This window comes from Mytilus galloprovincialis, chromosome 6 (assembly GCF_965363235.1).
Source record: "Mytilus galloprovincialis chromosome 6, xbMytGall1.hap1.1, whole genome shotgun sequence".
Classification (NCBI taxonomy): Eukaryota; Metazoa; Mollusca; class Bivalvia; order Mytilida; family Mytilidae; genus Mytilus; species Mytilus galloprovincialis.
The window spans coordinates 49,062,687-49,081,479 of NC_134843.1; the positions used below are offsets into that span (position 1 = coordinate 49,062,687).

Genomic DNA, 18,793 nt, shown 5'->3' on the forward strand with positions numbered 1-18,793 from the left:
GATTAATATTCAACAGCATAGTGAATTGTTCAAAGGCAAAAAAAAACTTTTAAGTTCATTAGACCACATTCATTCTGTGTCAGAAACCTATGCTGTGTCAACTATTTACTTTTAGATTTAAAAAGTTTGAAGAAGAAATCTTTAATTGATTTGTAAAATCTTGACATTTGTTTTGTGTAAAAAAAAACCATGTAATGTCAAAAATTTGATCACAATCCAAATTCAGAGCTGTATCACGCTTGAATGTTTTGTCCATACTTGCCCCAGTTGTTCAGGGTTCGACCTCTGCGGTCGTATAAAGCTGCGCCCTGCGGAGCACCTGGTTATATATTAAAGCTACAGGTTGACTTTATAACACAAAAAAATAACAGTACTAAAAGATGAAATATATGGGTCAAGTGAAATACCTATCTAATGAGTCACAAAAACAGGGAAGGTGTGTTCGAATAGCTATTTTTTTACTGAAAGTACTTGAGTGACGACAGTCTTACAAGTTGGATGATGAAAATGCATATCTTCGAAAAATTCTAATTTTTTGTGTGTGATAACTAGGGTTTATAGTCATCAACCACTAAAAAAATCTAGTCTGCCCTTCCACGAAATATTTAATTAGTTTTTTTTTAAATGTTAATGATTTTTCGAAAATTCCACCTAACAACCGATCAGACAATAGTTTTAAGTTGAATAAATGCAGACAATATCATTAACTGATGCTCATTAGCTAGTTGATACATTTGTCTTTTAAAATATAACTGACATATAAGGATCGTATTGGTGCAATGTGGATAAATTTATCGGTTTCCAAGAGCAAAATTGGTAGCGCGTCATCGCTACAATGGCTTCCATTTTTACGATTGTGAAAATGAACTGGCGTATAAATGGGGAGATAATTTTGACGAAGTAGGATCTTGACTGGATAAAGTTTTTGGTCAAAGTAGTTTTTGATGAAATTGAAGTCCAATCAACTTGAAACTTAGTACATATGTTCTCTATAGTATAATCTTTCTAATTTTAATGCCAAATTAGATTATTACCCAATTTTTAATTAAGGATTTTTTTGCGTAGCAGAGGGAATCTTAAGTTATACCCTTGTCCGCCACAGTTGGTTCTCTAACTTTAGTTTGCCTCTACCAAATTTAATGAAACTTAAACCCATTACTCATTTCCATAAAATTCAGAATAAAAACAATTTTGGGTAACGTCACTTTTACCGTTTTTCAGTTATGTCCCTTTTTAAATGATATGCAAGGGTGGGCATCATCTATGTCAGATGGACACAATTTAGTTAACTGTTTTGGTAATTTTGTGGTAAATTTTTTGTTATTCTGTATATTTATAAACTAATTTCCTGATAAAGTGGATTTTTTAAAGTAGATAATATATATATATATATATATATATATATATATATATATATATATATATATATATATATATATATATATATATATATATATATATATATATATATATATATATATATATATATATATATATATATATATATATTATTGAAAGATATATTCCATTACATTGTGTAGATAAAGTTGTTGACATTTGATAGATAAGTCAGTTGTGACAAATGAAAATATTTGCAAATATAAAAAAAAAAGATGTGGTATGATTGCCAATTAGACAACTGACTACAAGAGACCAAAATGACACAAACATTAGCAACTACAGGTCGATGAACGGCCTTCAACAATGAGCAAAGCCTATATCGCATAGATAAGACAATGTAAAACAATTCAAACGAGAAAACTAACGGCCTTATATATATAAAAAAATTGAACGAAAAACAAATATGTAACACGTACATAAACAAACGACAACCACTGAATTAGGCTCCTGACTTGTGACATACATAAATAATGTGGCGGGGTTAAATATAATATCAATAATATTTGATTATAATTTGAAAATCGATATAGATAAAGATAAATAATAGTGTATTAAAGTGTCACATATTAATCTACATTGTGTAATAGTGGTTAATAAAGAGGCGGATTTAGGGGGGCCGGGTCCCCCCTTTTGAGAAAAAAAAATTGGTTGGTTATACAGGGAGTCACTGAAGCGAGACGGGCGCGGCCCCTCCTAGGCAGCCAGTGTGCCCCAACTTATGAAAATTTATAGATCCGCCACTGTAATAGTCATGATAGTGCGGTGACAGAAGTGTAAAAAGTCGTCTAGATCGCGAGTTTAATCTCCCCAAATAACACGGCTAAAAATAGTCTTACAGCAAATTCAATTGAATGTGTATGCAAAGGTAATATCTTTGGTTAGCTGGCTTGCGAGCTAAACCGCGAAGGTTAGCGGGTAAACTACCCACCTTTTAGAGTAGACTAGTCCGAGAGATAACCAATCTATCTGTCTGTATATAGGGCTAATTAAGCTACTTCGAAAGGAGGATAGTAAACCTTACCTTATAATCACTTCACGGTTAAACTAGCAAGCAAAGAAATTATCTTTGCCTACACAATCAATGAAATCTGCTGTAAATTAAAGACAACTGCATAGATCTTATTTATATTCTGCCCTGTTGTAAGAATTTCGTATAGTCACATTTTATAAAAAGTCGTTTTTATGATTAGTAGTATATTGGAAAGCTTTAACCCCCCATTATCAAAATGATAACATCTTTTTTTTTATATATATATGGAATACCTTTGAAGTTTGTGGCAATTTGCAAGGGGCCGGAAGGAGGGGGTTATAGGCACACAAACGATCATGTAATAGACATTAACCAGAGTAAAATATATAACAACAGATAATACTATGGAAGCAGCAATTATTGTGAAAAATACAGAAGCAACGTGTAGTCTATAAAAAAAAACCACCAAGAAGTATCCACAAATTCAATTTGAGGTCATTTTTTATTGTATTGTACGAAGTATTGCTTTCCGCAATTCGTTTGATACCTCACCAAATATGATAGTTTATAAAAAAATAATTTTGAAGTATTGTCCTTCATGACACTTGATTTTTCACCTAAAATTGAAATATTGAAATTATTTTATATAAGGTTAAGTTGCTCTACATATTTTATGGGTTGAACACTGGATTTTTAATATATATTTTTTTTATATATAAAACGTCGTTATAGGAAATTTTTGGAGAAACAAATCTAAATGATTAAGGTTTATATTTAATAAAATCATTATTTAAGCCAAAATAGTATCGTTTGTATTGAGGTAGAGATTAGAAATAGAAAAAAAAATGTTAAAATTGAAACCCTTCAAAACTTTAGATGACCTCAATTTAAGAATGATATCAAGTGCTTACGACAGGCATATTATTATAGTACAAGGTTACCTCTTTCAATGATATGTTATATAAATAGGTGTGTTAATCGGGGAGATTGAATAATAAAAAAAAACTGCATTCAGTCACCGCACTATAGGAATCATTTATGATTTTAAAACTAGGTGTTTATACTTTATTCAGATTGAGTTATTTCCCTTTGAACAGAAAATTATATGGATAAAATTAAACTGATTCATTTCAACATAAATTAAATATATGTAGGGTTCTTTCAAATGTTATATGTATAAACCTGCATTTTTTCAAAAATATTAAAAAATTGGACTTAGTTTTCAAGTAGGTCCAAAAATTAAACTTTTAATTCAATAAAAATTGAATTTATGGGGTTCTTCGAAATGCTAAATCTAACCATGTATTTATATAGACATTTTGTATAGTGCACTCCTTTATCAAAATAGTCCACATTAAGGTTCAATTTTAAATTAATTCCTGGAGTTCTTTGATATGCTGATTCTTACAATAAATGTAATTTTTTTCTCAAATTCTTTGACCACATTTATGATGTGTCAAATATTCAATCACAATCCAAATTCAGAGTTTTTTTAAAGCTTAAATGTTGTGTCTATACTTGTTCAACTGTTCATGGTTCGACCTCTGCAGGAAATCCGGTTTGCTGTCACTCTGATAGCATCATATTTGTAGTCTATAATACAAAATTTTAGTTGGGTGCTTTTCGTAATCTGATTTTTAGTACAAGTGTACTCTGTTGTCACGATCCATCATAATAAAAAAATAGGGTTTAGTATACAGTTTGTGAGTATAATTCGAATGATATAGAAATTTGCAAGGTGCAAGAATTGAATATGTTAAAAAAAATCTTATCAATTTTATGTTGCCATTGTTAAATTAATCTGGTAAAAAATGGAGTTATCATCCTTTTCTTGCAAAGTCTGTTTTATAGGAACATCTAACAAAAGATGGGTTGCTATCAAGTTTACTTTTTCAGGGCCTTTTTGGTAAATTTCCTTTCTATGATTCGACTGTAGCGGATGGGGCATTTAGTTTTATTCTTGCCTACGTCTCAAATTGGTGAAACTTAGAACAAAATGCTTATAACCCCTTAACATGGATCAAGTTAAAATTTTGGTTGTGATTCTTGTTCAGTTTGAGTTGTCTTCCTTTATCACATATATATGCTAGCAGGAGCATAATTTTTGTCGAATGGACCGCCTTCACGCTTAAAGCTCAATTATTTTTACATTTCAGTTCGATTCTGTGAGTTTGTAGAGAAAAACATTATAAGCTGTAAAGCAATTAAACAAGCTTAATTGCTAAAGAATTGCGGTTAAACGTGAAAAGACATTCCAGTTTTTTATGTTTGATTGCCAATGAGAACCCTCTACAAGAGATTGAATGACACAAAAATCACAAATGATCACCGTTTGAACTTCAACAATGAGCAAAGCCCATATATCATAGTCATAGGCCAGAACTAGGTCTAATTTGTGAATGGAAAAAAAGGCAGGATTTATCAGATGGATACAACAAAACAATTTAAATTGGGTGGCGTTACTTGTTTACAAATGGCAAAGATGTTGAATCATTCATTGCTTTTCTCCAACTTAAGTTGACCTAAATGCTTGTGCATCTGAAAATTAGAATTGAGTTTTACTAGCATCATTGACTGATTTTTAGTTCTGCCTCCTTATATTGGTATATTAAGGGACCCGTTCCCCATTTACTTTATTTGCTGCTGACGTGCAAGCAATTGCTTTCTAATAGTTGTAAATTATATCTTGTCATTGCCCAATTTGGCCAATCTTAGAAAACGAATGAATGATGTATCGTTCAACGAGACCAAGTCTGTACATTTACACTACAAAATAGGGACACACTTTATTGCTATACTTCATCTGAAAGTCAGTCAGCAATACAAGACTTGAGTTCTTAAAATTAGATTTAGCCCCTATTACAGCCTTTATTTTTATGCCCCACCTACGATAGTAGAGGGGCATTATGTTTTCTGGTCTGTGCTTCGTCTATGCGTCCGTTCAGGTTAAAGTTTTTGATGAAGGTAGTTTTTGATGAAGCTGAAGTCCAATCAACTTGAAACTTGGTACACTTATTGCTTATGATATCATCTTTCTAATTTTCATAAAATAGGGTTTAGTATACAGTTTGTGAATATAATTCGAATGTAGAACCCCTAGATAACCTTCGGTATATAAATTTGTTCCAGTTTATCCATCTGAGGGATCCGTACACCTCGATACATTCGATGTAGACTGAATTGGTCCCAGTTTATCCATCTGGGGGATAAGATAAGATGTTTATTCCAATTAAAGGGCCTATGAAGAGCAAAGTAATTTATTACAATGATTTTTATAATTTTAATGTGTTGACATAAATCATAAATATGAATTTAACTATTTCAATTCTTAGATGTTAAACAACAGCCAGATCAGAGCACGGCATACACATAAAGAAGGCATAACAATATATCTATTATTAACAGGCAAATATTCTCAACGTCATAAATAAAAGTTATCTATACTAAATTGATAGTTTTCTCAGTTCCAAACATTTATTTATATAAATAGCAATCTTTTTCAATACTTCTAGGTTTTCTTGAATAAAAAGCCAATTTTATTTGGCATTTGTGCGGCTTAACTTTTCAAAATTTTTACAACCTATTAAAATATTATCATAAAATTCTCTTCTTAAAAAGTTACAAAGGAGACACTGACATATAAAATGTTCTTCGTCTTCAACTTTATCTAAGGTGCATTTTTTACATATATATAAACAGGATTGTTTTTTGTATGTCTTTTGTGATGAATCGCAATACAAACCCAACTGTGTACTTTATTTGGTCTTTAAAACTTTTGAGATTCGAGGGTCACATTCGATGATGGACGCGCTTCTGTCGTTCAAAAAATCCTAATGGTTTCTAAGATGAAAATATTCACATCACAGCGATCAGAATTAGAAAGTCGAACACAGATACTTGGTTCAGGGAAAGTACCTTATGATAGTTTTAGAGGATATGAAAGTGGTCTGTCTATGACAAAACTACTGCCTCTATCCAACATGTCCCAATTATCTTTAAATAAGTTTGGTTGTTTTTCCCCCCCAATCGTTCACCCCAAATGACCCGCTTGCAAGAAACCACATATTTGATTTATTGCCATTTTTAACTCTTCTTGCATATGATTGAAATATTTGCCATCGGACGTTAAGCAACCTACAATGAACAAGTCAGTCAATGTAGAAAATTTACTTTACTCTCCATAATTCCCATACGTTAGATGTATATTTCAATTATAAAATAGTAGATTGTTGTTGTGTGCGTCATGCATAGTTCTGTAGGTAGAACTGTTTCAGCTGTAATTTTTTTTTCTGTAAAAGAGAACTGTTTTAGCTAGAAATACATGTATTTCTATAGTAAAAATTAAGGCTATTGGTACTTTACGGAACGGAACGGAACGGAACGGAACGGAACGGAACGGAACGGAATTTCATTTAAGGTATCCAAAGGGGGCATTTATCAAAATTTCGAAAAATCTTTAAAACAAAACAAACTTTAAAATTTCTGTGTTTTACGGTTTTCCATATACAAATAACACAAATGTATACTTAATCTCATCTTCACAGGTGAAATGTGTAATAATGTATAACATCGGGAAATATTCTGTAGATGAATATGTCGGATTGTCCTGATAAATTATCATGAAATTAACGCATTTGCAAGTCATGCATTATGATATCTAGACTGACCTCACGTCGTCCTTGATTAGAGACAGTGATCAAGTTGAATCTGATTTAAACTTTTTAATTTATTTTTCCGTTCCGTTCCGTTCCGCAAAGTACCAATTGCTCTGAGGAATTGGTATTTAACGGAAAAAACGGAAACAGACATCTTTAATGTAATTAAAGCAGTATGATAACAAAAATTGTCTGACACCTCTTTTTGCATGAGTGGTATGTGTTTTAGATAGCATTTTCGACTTGATCAATAATAAAAAATTTAACACAAAGGCAGGTTACACAAAAAGTCTTTCTCCTTCCATCGGTAATTATATTTTGAAAAAGAGGCCTTCAACAGCCCGTTCCGACGATGATTAGAGACAGTGATCAAGTTGAATCTGATTTAAACTTTTTAATTTATTTTTCCGTTCCGTTCCGTTCCGCAAAGTACCAATTGCTCTGAGGAATTGGTATTTAACGGAAAAAACGGAAACAGACATCTTTAATGTAATAAAAGCAGTATGATAACAAAAATTGTCTGACACCTCTTTTTGCATGAGTGGTATGTGTTTTAGATAGCATTTTCGACTTGATCAATAATAAAAAATTTAACACAAAGGCAGGTTACACAAAAAGTCTTTCTCCTTCCATCGGTAATTATATTTTAAAAAAAGAGGCCTTTAACAGCCCGTTCCGACGATGATTAGAGACAGTGATCAAGTTGAATCTGATTTAAACTTTTAAATTTATTTTTCCGTTCCGTTCCGTTCCGCAAAGTACCAATTGCTCTGAGGAATTGGTATTTAACGGAAAAAACGGAAACAGACATCTTTAATGTAATTAAAGCAGTATGATAACAAAAATTGTCTGACACCTCTTTTTGCACCTCTTTTTGCATGAGTGGTATGTGTTTTAGATAGCATTTTCGACTTGATCAATAATAAAAAATTTAACACAAAGGCAGGTTACACAAAAAGTCTTTCTCCTTCCATCGGTAATTATATTTTAAAAAAGAGGCCTTCAACAGCCCGTTCCGACGATGATTAGAGACAGTGATCAAGTTGAATCTGATTTAAACTTTTTAATTTATTTTTCCGTTCCGTTCCGTTCCGCAAAGTACCAATTGCTCTGAGGAATTGGTATTTAACGGAATCAACGGAAACAGACATCTATAATGTAATAAAAGCAGTATGATAAAAACAAGTCAGACCCTTCTTTTTTGAATGAGTGGTAAGTGTTTTAGATAGCATTTCGACTGGATCAATATTTAAATAAACAGCTGCGCCATGAGCGCATGATACGCCCGTCGTCTTGTGAAAAAACATTTTAATGTAAGTGCGGTTCTACCCACACATCAACCTATCTTAGAATGAAAATGACCTTTATTTTACACATGAGGAATGTCAGGGAATGAAACTGTACGTGTATTGCTTGGCCGCTCAAGTCCTCTTGATTTATAACGGATTAAGAAACAAATTGAAAACATGTAAGATTATTTGCAAAAGTAATTGCATACATTTAATTCACTGTCCGTGTCACTGCTAGTCATGATAGCCCTACGATACAAACATTTCACTAGATTTTTTCGGGACAAACTAACATGTAAATCAAAGAATTTCAAAGAAAACGTTGTCGGATAAGTCCGAAAATTAATAAGTGCGCTTAGACTAAGAATGTTTTAAGGGTTTTATCAAACGAAGTTATGGGAAAGAAAAGAACGAAAATAGAATGCTTTTTGATACACTCTTAAAAGGACCCTTAATGCATTCTTTGTGTAATCGTAAACTATGACTTACGAAGACTTTAAGAGAAGTTTCTTGTTACCGCGGGCCCCTGTATCATGAAAACCTATCTTAAGTTTCATTTAAGAGAAAACGCTTTACAAGAAGATTACGATGGTGATAAGAGAGTATCTGCAATCCCCTCGTGGGTTATCTTAACAATTTAACGGCTATCTTAGTATACACTTACGATAACTAGTTAAGATAGCCCTATTATCGACTTCGAAGTAACCGTCTTTGATTTCTAAGAGAATATTAGTATTTGCGGCAAAATCGGTATTAAAACTAAAGTCGTCTACTGTATGTGTTTAAAAGAATGCTAAAAATATACTATGATTCGTTTTTTGTTGCAGACTCTACATCGACTGTCAAGTAAAGCCCTGTTTAATGCTCCTTTCTGGCATAGATAATAAACGAATATTCAAGTTAATAAATTCTATTCTTCAAAAACACATCTACATGGAATGGTAACAATAAATCAAGAGAACAAATCAACTAACATATCATACAAATACGGAATGCAATCCGCAATACGAAAAACCCCATAACTGGTTAAGGCGAGATAACTCTCTTAAAAGGATGTTATCTTTACCAAACGTCTTGACCATACCAAACTGACATATAACACCTGTTCATTGATAATTTGTATTATTCTATGTATTTTTTGTGATTTTGTCCCATGTACATTTTACTTCATAACTCTTTATTAACATACTGTTTGTAGATTTTGTTTACTGATATGTAATAATACGTATCAGTATTACCACCGTAGGTATAGTGTCCGGTTGAGATCGTGTTTTTTCGAGTGATTTGATCGGGTTTTTTCGAGAGCGTCCAGTTTTTTTCGAGAGATTATGACTAAAAATGTAAACAAACATACATGTTTTCCTTTAACACGTAAAATAAATGCTTAAACTAAATTTACAAGATCAAACAAGTTAAGTAAGTATTTGTGATGAAAGGATGTTGCCAACCATACATACTTTGCAGTTAAAAAAGTTTGATTTGGCCTAATAATGCTTTTATGCCAAAATATAGAAAAAAGCAATTTCTATACACATACCAATGCAAATTTCAAAGAGCATGCACACATGATGTCTTTATATCCTTACATTTACATATGCTATAACAAAAGTTTTAGTTATTGTAATTAAAAGGCAATTTTAAGGGTATATTCATTTCCATCTGTCCAAGTTTTTTCGAGACCAGTTCGGGTTTTTTCGAGAACAGTTCAGGTTTTTTCGAGAGATAAACCAATTTCTTACGGTTTAAAATGTGCTATTTAAGTACATTTGAGTTTAAAAACGAATGAAAAGTCATCGGTTCTTTCAAAGTTTATAACTAATGCATTACAGCAGTTTGATAATGTTGCATAAGCACATACATTTCATAAAAAAAAAACATAATTTATTTCTATATATTGTTGTTTTGCATTATGAATTGCATGGACACCGGTATGCTTTATACCTATATTATTTGGATTAATCAAATCTACCTATGTCTATAGAAAAAAATGTTCACATCATGCATGATCACTGTATTCAAAGGACACTGGTTAACGTATGGTTAGATCAATCAAACATATTGCCATCCATGTTATTGAAATGACGGAACTAAGCTAGCATGCTGATGTCCAGATAAACATATTGCATAGATCCAAATATACGTATATCGATATGGAATTTATGTGATTTAAAAAATCTACATTTTAGAGTGCCATGGATTTTAAGCTGAAACTATTCGTAATTTGAACAATCGTTTTGTGGGCACGGTCAAGTTTGATTGATATTTAAGTACGCATTGCTTTTGCGCCAATTCTTAAAAGTTGTAGTTTTTCATTTGCGCCAAAAAATAAATATTGCTTCTGCTCCATTGTGCAGGTAAACTAATTAAAAAGTGAAAATATAGAAAATTTAAACAATATCTACGGACACACCAGCTGTCGTCAGGAGATAGGAGAAAAAAAACAGATTAAATACGGAATGCACCTCTAGAACCGAAATTTCCCGCTGATATTATAGTAAGACCTTTGCCTATAGGTTTTGTAACAGAACAGACTTTTAGTTTTTATAAATACTTTGATTAACAGCAGTTATTATTGTGGTTTTATGACTTTTAAGGAGTTACCATTTTTTATAGTGCTTTGATAAATCCGAAAATGTTTTAACAATTTGCAAACATTTTTTTATTATAGTGTAAACCAGTGTTTAGTGCTCATATTTTTATGAAGATATATTTTAAACATATGTTTTAATATTTATGAGACCTTGTTTCTAATATAAAATTGAGAATGGAAATGGGGATCACTGTTTCTTATCATCTTCGGAAGGCCCCTTTTTTAATTTATAATTACCAATGGAAGTAGAAAGACCTTTTGTCTAACCTGTCTTTGTGTTATTTTTTATACGTCCGTCAATTTTGACGGGACGTATTATGGTATACAAATGTCCAGTGTCCGTCCGTCCGTCCGTCCGTCTGTCCGGTGTAAACATGTCGCACCGTAACTTGAGAACGACTTATCCAAATTTCATGAAACTTAACATAGTTGTTTCTTATGATGGTCAAATGATCTGTATACTTTTTTGTGAAAATAAGATTACAACTTTTTGAGTTATGGCACTTTGTAACTAAAACAGGGGTGTGTTTTTTTCACATGTCGCACCGTATCTCAAAAACGATTCTTGATTATGGCTTAAAACTTTAAATTCTTCTTAGTTATATTAATCTTAATATCTGTATACTTTTTGGTGATGATTCAAAATTTCATTTTTGAGTTATTGAGTATTTTGTAAAAAAAAAGGGGGGGGGGTACATGTCGCACCATATCTCAAAAACGATTTATGATTATTGCTTAAAACTTTACACACTTCTTTGTTATATTAATCTAAAGATCTGTATACTTTTTGGTGATGATTCATTTTTATATTTTCGAGTTATTGAGTTTTTTGTAAAAAAAGAGGTTTTTTTTTCACATGTTGCGCTGTATCTCTATTGCTTAAAACTTAACAGGCTAATGTTGCGTCGGGTTTCCAAATACATCTTGTACAATCTTCCTATTGAGCGGGAATAAGGAATGAGTCAGGATATACTAAGCATGACATCCTGTACAACCCTGTGTTATTCAAAAAAGATTTATGTTTTTTCACAAGACGACGGGCGTATCATGCGCTCATGGCGCAGCTGTTTATTTAAATATTGATCCAGTCGAAATGCTATCTAAAACACTTACCACTCATTCAAAAAAGAAGGGTCTGACTTGTTTTTATCATACTGCTTTTATTACATTATAGATGTCTGTTTCCGTTGATTCCGTTAAATACCAATTCCTCAGAACAATTGGTACTTTGCGGAACGGAACGGAACGGAAAAATAAATTAAAAAGTTTAAATCAGATTCAACTTGATCACTGTCTCTAATCATCGTCGGAACGGGCTGTTGAAGGCCTCTTTTTTAAAATATAATTACCGATGGAAGGAGAAAGACTTTTTGTGTAACCTGCCTTTGTGTTAAATTTTTTATTATTGATCAAGTCGAAAATGCTATCTAAAACACACACCACTCATGCAAAAAGAGGTGTCAGACATTTTTTTTTATCATACTGCTTTAATTACATTAAAGATGTCTGTTTCCGTTTTTTCCGTTAAATACCAATTCCTCAGAGCAATTGGTACTTTGCGGAACGGAACGGAACGGAAAAATAAATTAAAAAGTTTAAATCAGATTCAACTTGATCACTGTCTCTAATCATCGTCGGAACGGGCTGTTGAAGGCCTCTTTTTTAAAATATAATTACCGATGGAAGGAGAAAGACTTTTTGTGTAACCTGCCTTTGTGTTAAATTTTTTATTATTGATCAAGTCGAAAATGCTATCTAAAACACATACCACTCATGCAAAAAGAGGTGTCAGACAATTTTTGTTATCATACTGCTTTAATTACATTAAAGATGTCTGTTTCCGTTTTTTCCGTTAAATACCAATTCCTCAGAGCAATTGGTACTTTGCGGAACGGAACGGAACGGAAAAATAAATTAAAAAGTTTAAATCAGATTCAACTTGATCACTGTCTCTAATCATCGGCGGAACGGGCTGTTGAAGGCCTCTTTTTTAAAATATAATTACCGATGGAAGGAGAAAGACTTTTTGTGTAACCTGCCTTTGTGTTAAATTTTTTATTATTGATCAAGTCGAAAATGCTATCTAAAACACATACCACTCATGCAAAAAGAGGTGTCAGACAATTTTTGTTATCATACTGCTTTTATTACATTAAAGATGTCTGTTTCCGTTTTTTCCGTTAAATACCAATTCCTCAGAGCAATTGGTACTTTGCGGAACGGAACGGAACGGAAAAATAAATTAAAAAGTTTAAATCAGATTCAACTTGATCACTGTCTCTAATCATCGTCGGAATGGGCTGTTGAAGGCCTCTTTTTTAAAATATAATTACCGATGGAAGGAGAAAGACTTTTTGTGTAACCTGCCTTTGTGTTAAATTTTTTAGTATTGATCAAGTCGAAAATGCTATCTAAAACACATACCACTCATGCAAAAAGAGGTGTCAGACAATTTTTGTTATCATACTGCTTTAATTACATTAAAGATGTCTGTTTCCGTTTTTTCCGTTAAATACCAATTCCTCAGAGCAATTGGTACTTTGCGGAACGGAACGGAACGGAAAAATAAATTAAAAAGTTTAAATCAGATTCAACTTGATCACTGTCTCTAATCATCGTCGGAACGGGCTGTTGAAGGCCTCTTTTTTAAAATATAATTACCGATGGAAGGAGAAAGACTTTTTGTGTAACCTGCCTTTGTGTTAAATTTTTTATTATTGATCAAGTCGAAAATGCTATCTAAAACACATACCACTCATGCAAAAAGAGGTGTCAGACAATTTTTGTTATCATACTGCTTTAATTACATTAAAGATGTCTGTTTCCGTTTTTTCCGTTAAATACCAATTCCTCAGAGCAATTGGTACTTTGCGGAACGGAACGGAACGGAAAAATAAATTAAAAAGTTTAAATCAGATTCAACTTGATCACTGTCTCTAATCATCGGCGGAACGGGCTGTTGAAGGCCTCTTTTTTAAAATATAATTACCGATGGAAGGAGAAAGACTTTTTGTGTAACCTGCCTTTGTGTTAAATTTTTTATTATTGATCAAGTCGAAAATGCTATCTAAAACACATACCACTCATGCAAAAAGAGGTGTCAGACAATTTTTGTTATCATACTGCTTTTATTACATTAAAGATGTCTGTTTCCGTTTTTTCCGTTAAATACCAATTCCTCAGAGCAATTGGTACTTTGCGGAACGGAACGGAACGGAAAAATAAATTAAAAAGTTTAAATCAGATTCAACTTGATCACTGTCTCTAATCATCGTCGGAACGGGCTGTTGAAGGCCTCTTTTTTAAAATATAATTACCGATGGAAGGAGAAAGACTTTTTGTGTAACCTGCCTTTGTGTTAAATTTTTTAGTATTGATCAAGTCGAAAATGCTATCTAAAACACATACCACTCATGCAAAAAGAGGTGTCAGACAATTTTTGTTATCATACTGCTTTAATTACATTAAAGATGTCTGTTTCCGTTTTTTCCGTTAAATACCAATTCCTCAGAGCAATTGGTACTTTGCGGAACGGAACGGAACGGAAAAATAAATTAAAAAGTTTAAATCAGATTCAACTTGATCACTGTCTCTAATCAAGGACGACGTGAGGTCAGTCTAGATATCATAATGCATGACTTGCAAATGCGTTAATTTCATGATAATTTATCAGGACAATCCGACATATTCATCTACAGAATATTTCCCGATGTTATACATTATTACACATTTCACCTGTGAAGATGAGATTAAGTATACATTTGTGTTATTTGTATATGGAAAACCGTAAAACACAGAAATTTTAAAGTTTGTTTTGTTTTAAAGATTTTTCGAAATTTTGATAAATGCCCCCTTTGGATACCTTAAATGAAATTCCGTTCCGTTCCGTTCCGTTCCGTAAAGTACCAATAGCCAAAATTAATACAAATTTGTAGAGATCTATGCAGATGTTATAAAAAGCATATATGGACAACATTCCATTATATATAAACTGAAACATGCAATGAAGGCCGTACCAGTGGGATTTCCAGTGACACTAGAACAATAGAAAAGTCACTCTTCTTATGAAAGAGATAGAAAAGGTCTAAGAACAGGAGAGACAATTTACGCATAAAACCCGATATGCATAGGGATGAATATCTCTCAAAACACAAAACCATTATATAACTTTTATACAACCACTATAAATAAAGTATATGTTAAAGCTAAATGTGTTAATATATGATTTTTAAATTGCCAAACATGCTGTTAATTGAACAACCTATTGTTCAACATAGGGGTGTGTAAAAAACTGCCACATTTGACTGCATATTTTGCTTTTTTTTTGAAAAAAATATATATCAAACCTTAATAATGTAGCTTTCTGGGTATCCAATTTTTAACGTGTTCCGAAATGTAGTTTCGTCACAAGAATTTTTCAAAGTTGTGTCATTTTGTCTATATGAATGTCGGTAAATTCGTATGATCGAGCACACCGACAAGTATATCGTTGGGACAACTCGATATAATGTAATCAATATACGTGAAAGATTACCTAATGTGAAGTTTATCAAAATCATCATAACATAATTGATCAACACATTATGTTTGAACAACATGAGTCCTACAATATAAGATTTAAAGGTGCATATCATTTACATTCAACGTTTTTATTGGATTTTTTTTACTACAATGTAACCTCGAGGTTCAACGTTGATAGTAAAAAAAAATCCCAGAAATTTTTTGAATGATATTGTAAATGATATTAACCTTCGAATTCTTATAACATCGGAATAGAAAATATGTGATCCAAATTAACCATGCACGTGTGCTACAGAAGATTATGAACTTTTATGATGTACAGGGGGTAAGGGTTTTTCTTAAACAATATTATGATCCCAAATTTGATGAATTTTGTTGGCAATACTTTAATATACACACTACATACAGCAAAGTATATATTAAATCTCAATGTATTATAATTAGGAAAAATGTTTGACTCGGTAAAAAAAATCTTCCCCCTCCCCCCGTATTGCATGTAATGGTTTAAACCTAAAGGATTCGCACTAACTGCCTAAAAGGGGTCCGCTCCAGTCTTGAATCAGTGATTTTTTTTATCATAAACAAAATATTCTCACACTGAAAGGGTCAGCCGGGCAACATGCACAGCCCGGATTGTCAAAACAACTAAGATTTACAAAAACGATTACAAACAAAAACCATCAGTTGGACAATCTTACTGGAATCTGATTATCTCTACTGATAAATAATGCAACACTAATGACACATTTAAGTTTTGGAATGATTTTATTCACAAAGAATGTTTCTCATTGGTATACATTTCTATGCTCTTGTCTTTTCAGAGTTTATATTGGAAATTAAAAATTGCTGCATGAAAGACAGTCACACTAGCTCCACATTCCTATGCATATGATTTTATATGTACGAGAATCATTCCATAAAATATCCGTTTGATATCCTTTCAATGCATGACACTGTCTAGTGGTTTTTCTGCCACAATTACAAGGAAAACCTGGCTAAACTTGTGCTAAATCAAACACTTGAATCTTACATCGCTATTGATGTTAAGCAATTATTTACAGGGCCATCCGGAACTGTTGGGTTTTATGACAGTCTTCCTTCCATACACACCATCGCTGCAAAATAATTTGAACATTCAATTAGATGATTATAATATTATTTGGCAATCCAAAGAGAACCTGAAAACATCAGACCACAATAAACAGAGACCCTAAAAAAAGCCAATTTTACTTTAAAATGAAATTGAAGAAGTAGTTAGTTACATGTCAAATCATCTTTTGGCTGTCGACAAAAAATAAATAAAATCTAAATTTCGTAGCATTTTACCACCCCCCCCCCTTTTTTTAACTGAATTTGTTCAAGGTATGGTGGTTTTACCCCTTTTCAGATTTCAGTATGTCATGTTGTATATCTTTTATAAATTAGATGAATTTCTAGCAAGTTTCTACGATATTCTTTATCATTTGACAAAATACTATGCATCTGAATTAAATTGTTTACTATTTGAAAAAGCGCGACTTCTTTTACTTTTGTAACGTGTTTGGCTTATGAACTATATGTTCGTATCCGTTTTCACAGAATCTGAGACACTCCAATATCAATCTTTTAATTAACTCAAAAACCCAACTACAACTTGGAGGCTTTACTTAAAACTACAAGACCAACTTTGAAACTTAATAAAGAAATAACACTATTTACACAAATAACTTTGTATCAAAAAGTAGTCTGAAAACTAGAACCTCAATTTATCCTTGATCCTTTCACTGACTCCGAGGTCCCAACTGATTTGACAAACAATTATATTAAACTTAAGAATAAGCTTCAAAAATCCTAGGTTCCTGAAACACCTAGTTCTGAGACACCCAGTCTCTGAGACAACTAGTCTCTGAAGCACCTAGTTCCTGAGACAACTAGTTTTGAAGCACCTAGTCCCCGGAGCACCTAAGTCACCAGATTATTACAAGCTATCTGTTCGAGGGACTGCGACCATTCCCGAGAGAAATTACAGTTTCGGAACAACGCGGTAGCTTGCAATAATTGTAATACTTATTCTCCGAAGCACCAAAGTCACCAGACTTTTACAAACCACCTGTTCGAGGGACTGCGACCATTCCCGGGGGAAATTACAGTATCGGAACAACCCGGTAGCTTGCAACAATCGTAAAGACTTCAAAAACCGCTTGCTTCAAAACCACAAGCTTTCAACTCAAACTAGGTTTACAAACTTTCCTTTTAAACTACTTTATTGTCTGGTATTCACTTTCCGATGTTCATCCGTCGACGGCCAATTAAAAAATGAGCGACTTGCAATGAATCGGTGTCTTTATATACCAAGAGCGCGGACCTCGAAGAGAGCACCCTAGCAACAATTAACGCGTCTCATAACAACCCAGGATAAAAGACTGATTTTATATGTATTATTCGTTAACGCATTGTTCAAACGGGTAATTTATTATGGATAACAATTCAACGATAAATTACAAATATTGTCTTATGCCTAAACTGCATTTTTGTCACACTTTAATTTACTTCCCTTTATTTCACATAGCAACAAATATTAAAAACTGCCACATTTGACTGCATATCAATTTTTTTTCCCCAAAAAAAATATATGTCAAGCAGCATAATTAACTTTACAAATTGGGAGAAAATCAAGATGTTCCGACTATAGGTTAGTATTAAAAAAAAATAATGAAAGGTTGGCATGATTCCAGGTTTGAACCCTGACGACACTTAAAATCGAAAATTCACTTATTTACCTATCATATGAAGATACGATGATGTGATAAACTTAACAATTAATAATTTACCTGGTGCATTATCATATTCATATTACGTTGACACGTCTCAGTTCGTCTGTGTTAGCTCATTTCAAGCTCGTAAACAATGTACACCACTTTCCGCTGTTCTTTACCGATTACCTCTAGTCAGAAGAGCCCACTGTTTACAGGGGCGATAATATTTTGTCACCGGTTCACGCACTGGTACGGTGAACTATAGCTAATTTCTGTATCATTTGGTCTCTTGTGGAGAGTTGTCTTGTTGGCAATCATACCACATCTTCTTTTTTATATCATGCTTATGCAATATTTTTTTTTTCATTTTATTTCTTATCAAAGCAATAAATGGAAAGTATATGAAAGATGCAGCTTTTTATCCTGTATTGTTCTATTTCTTTGTCTAGACCAATGAAGTTTTATCAGTTCTAATGCATTATTGTAAAATTATTAGGAAAGAATCAGTTTACGCTTTTTTTTCTATTGATTTTTAAGACAAAAAGGCTGACAAAATATCTAATAAAATTAATGAAGGTTTTTTTTCCCTGGCATCTGTCGAACAAAGGCGCACGTGCACTAAGGAGTAATGG

The 18,793-nt window shown here is 32.5% G+C and overlaps 1 long non-coding RNA gene across 1 annotated transcript; it reads right to left on the bottom strand.

The window, feature by feature from the left end:
* Positions 1–16,172: 16,172 nt before the first annotated feature.
* LOC143079775 (uncharacterized) lies at positions 16,173–18,423 on the bottom strand. Its single transcript, XR_012979479.1, has 2 exons — positions 18,237–18,423; positions 16,173–16,541 (listed from the first exon to the last, which is right to left on the bottom strand). It is a non-coding gene; the product is annotated as an uncharacterized LOC143079775 (long non-coding RNA).
* Between the last annotated feature and the right edge of the window lie 370 nt (positions 18,424–18,793).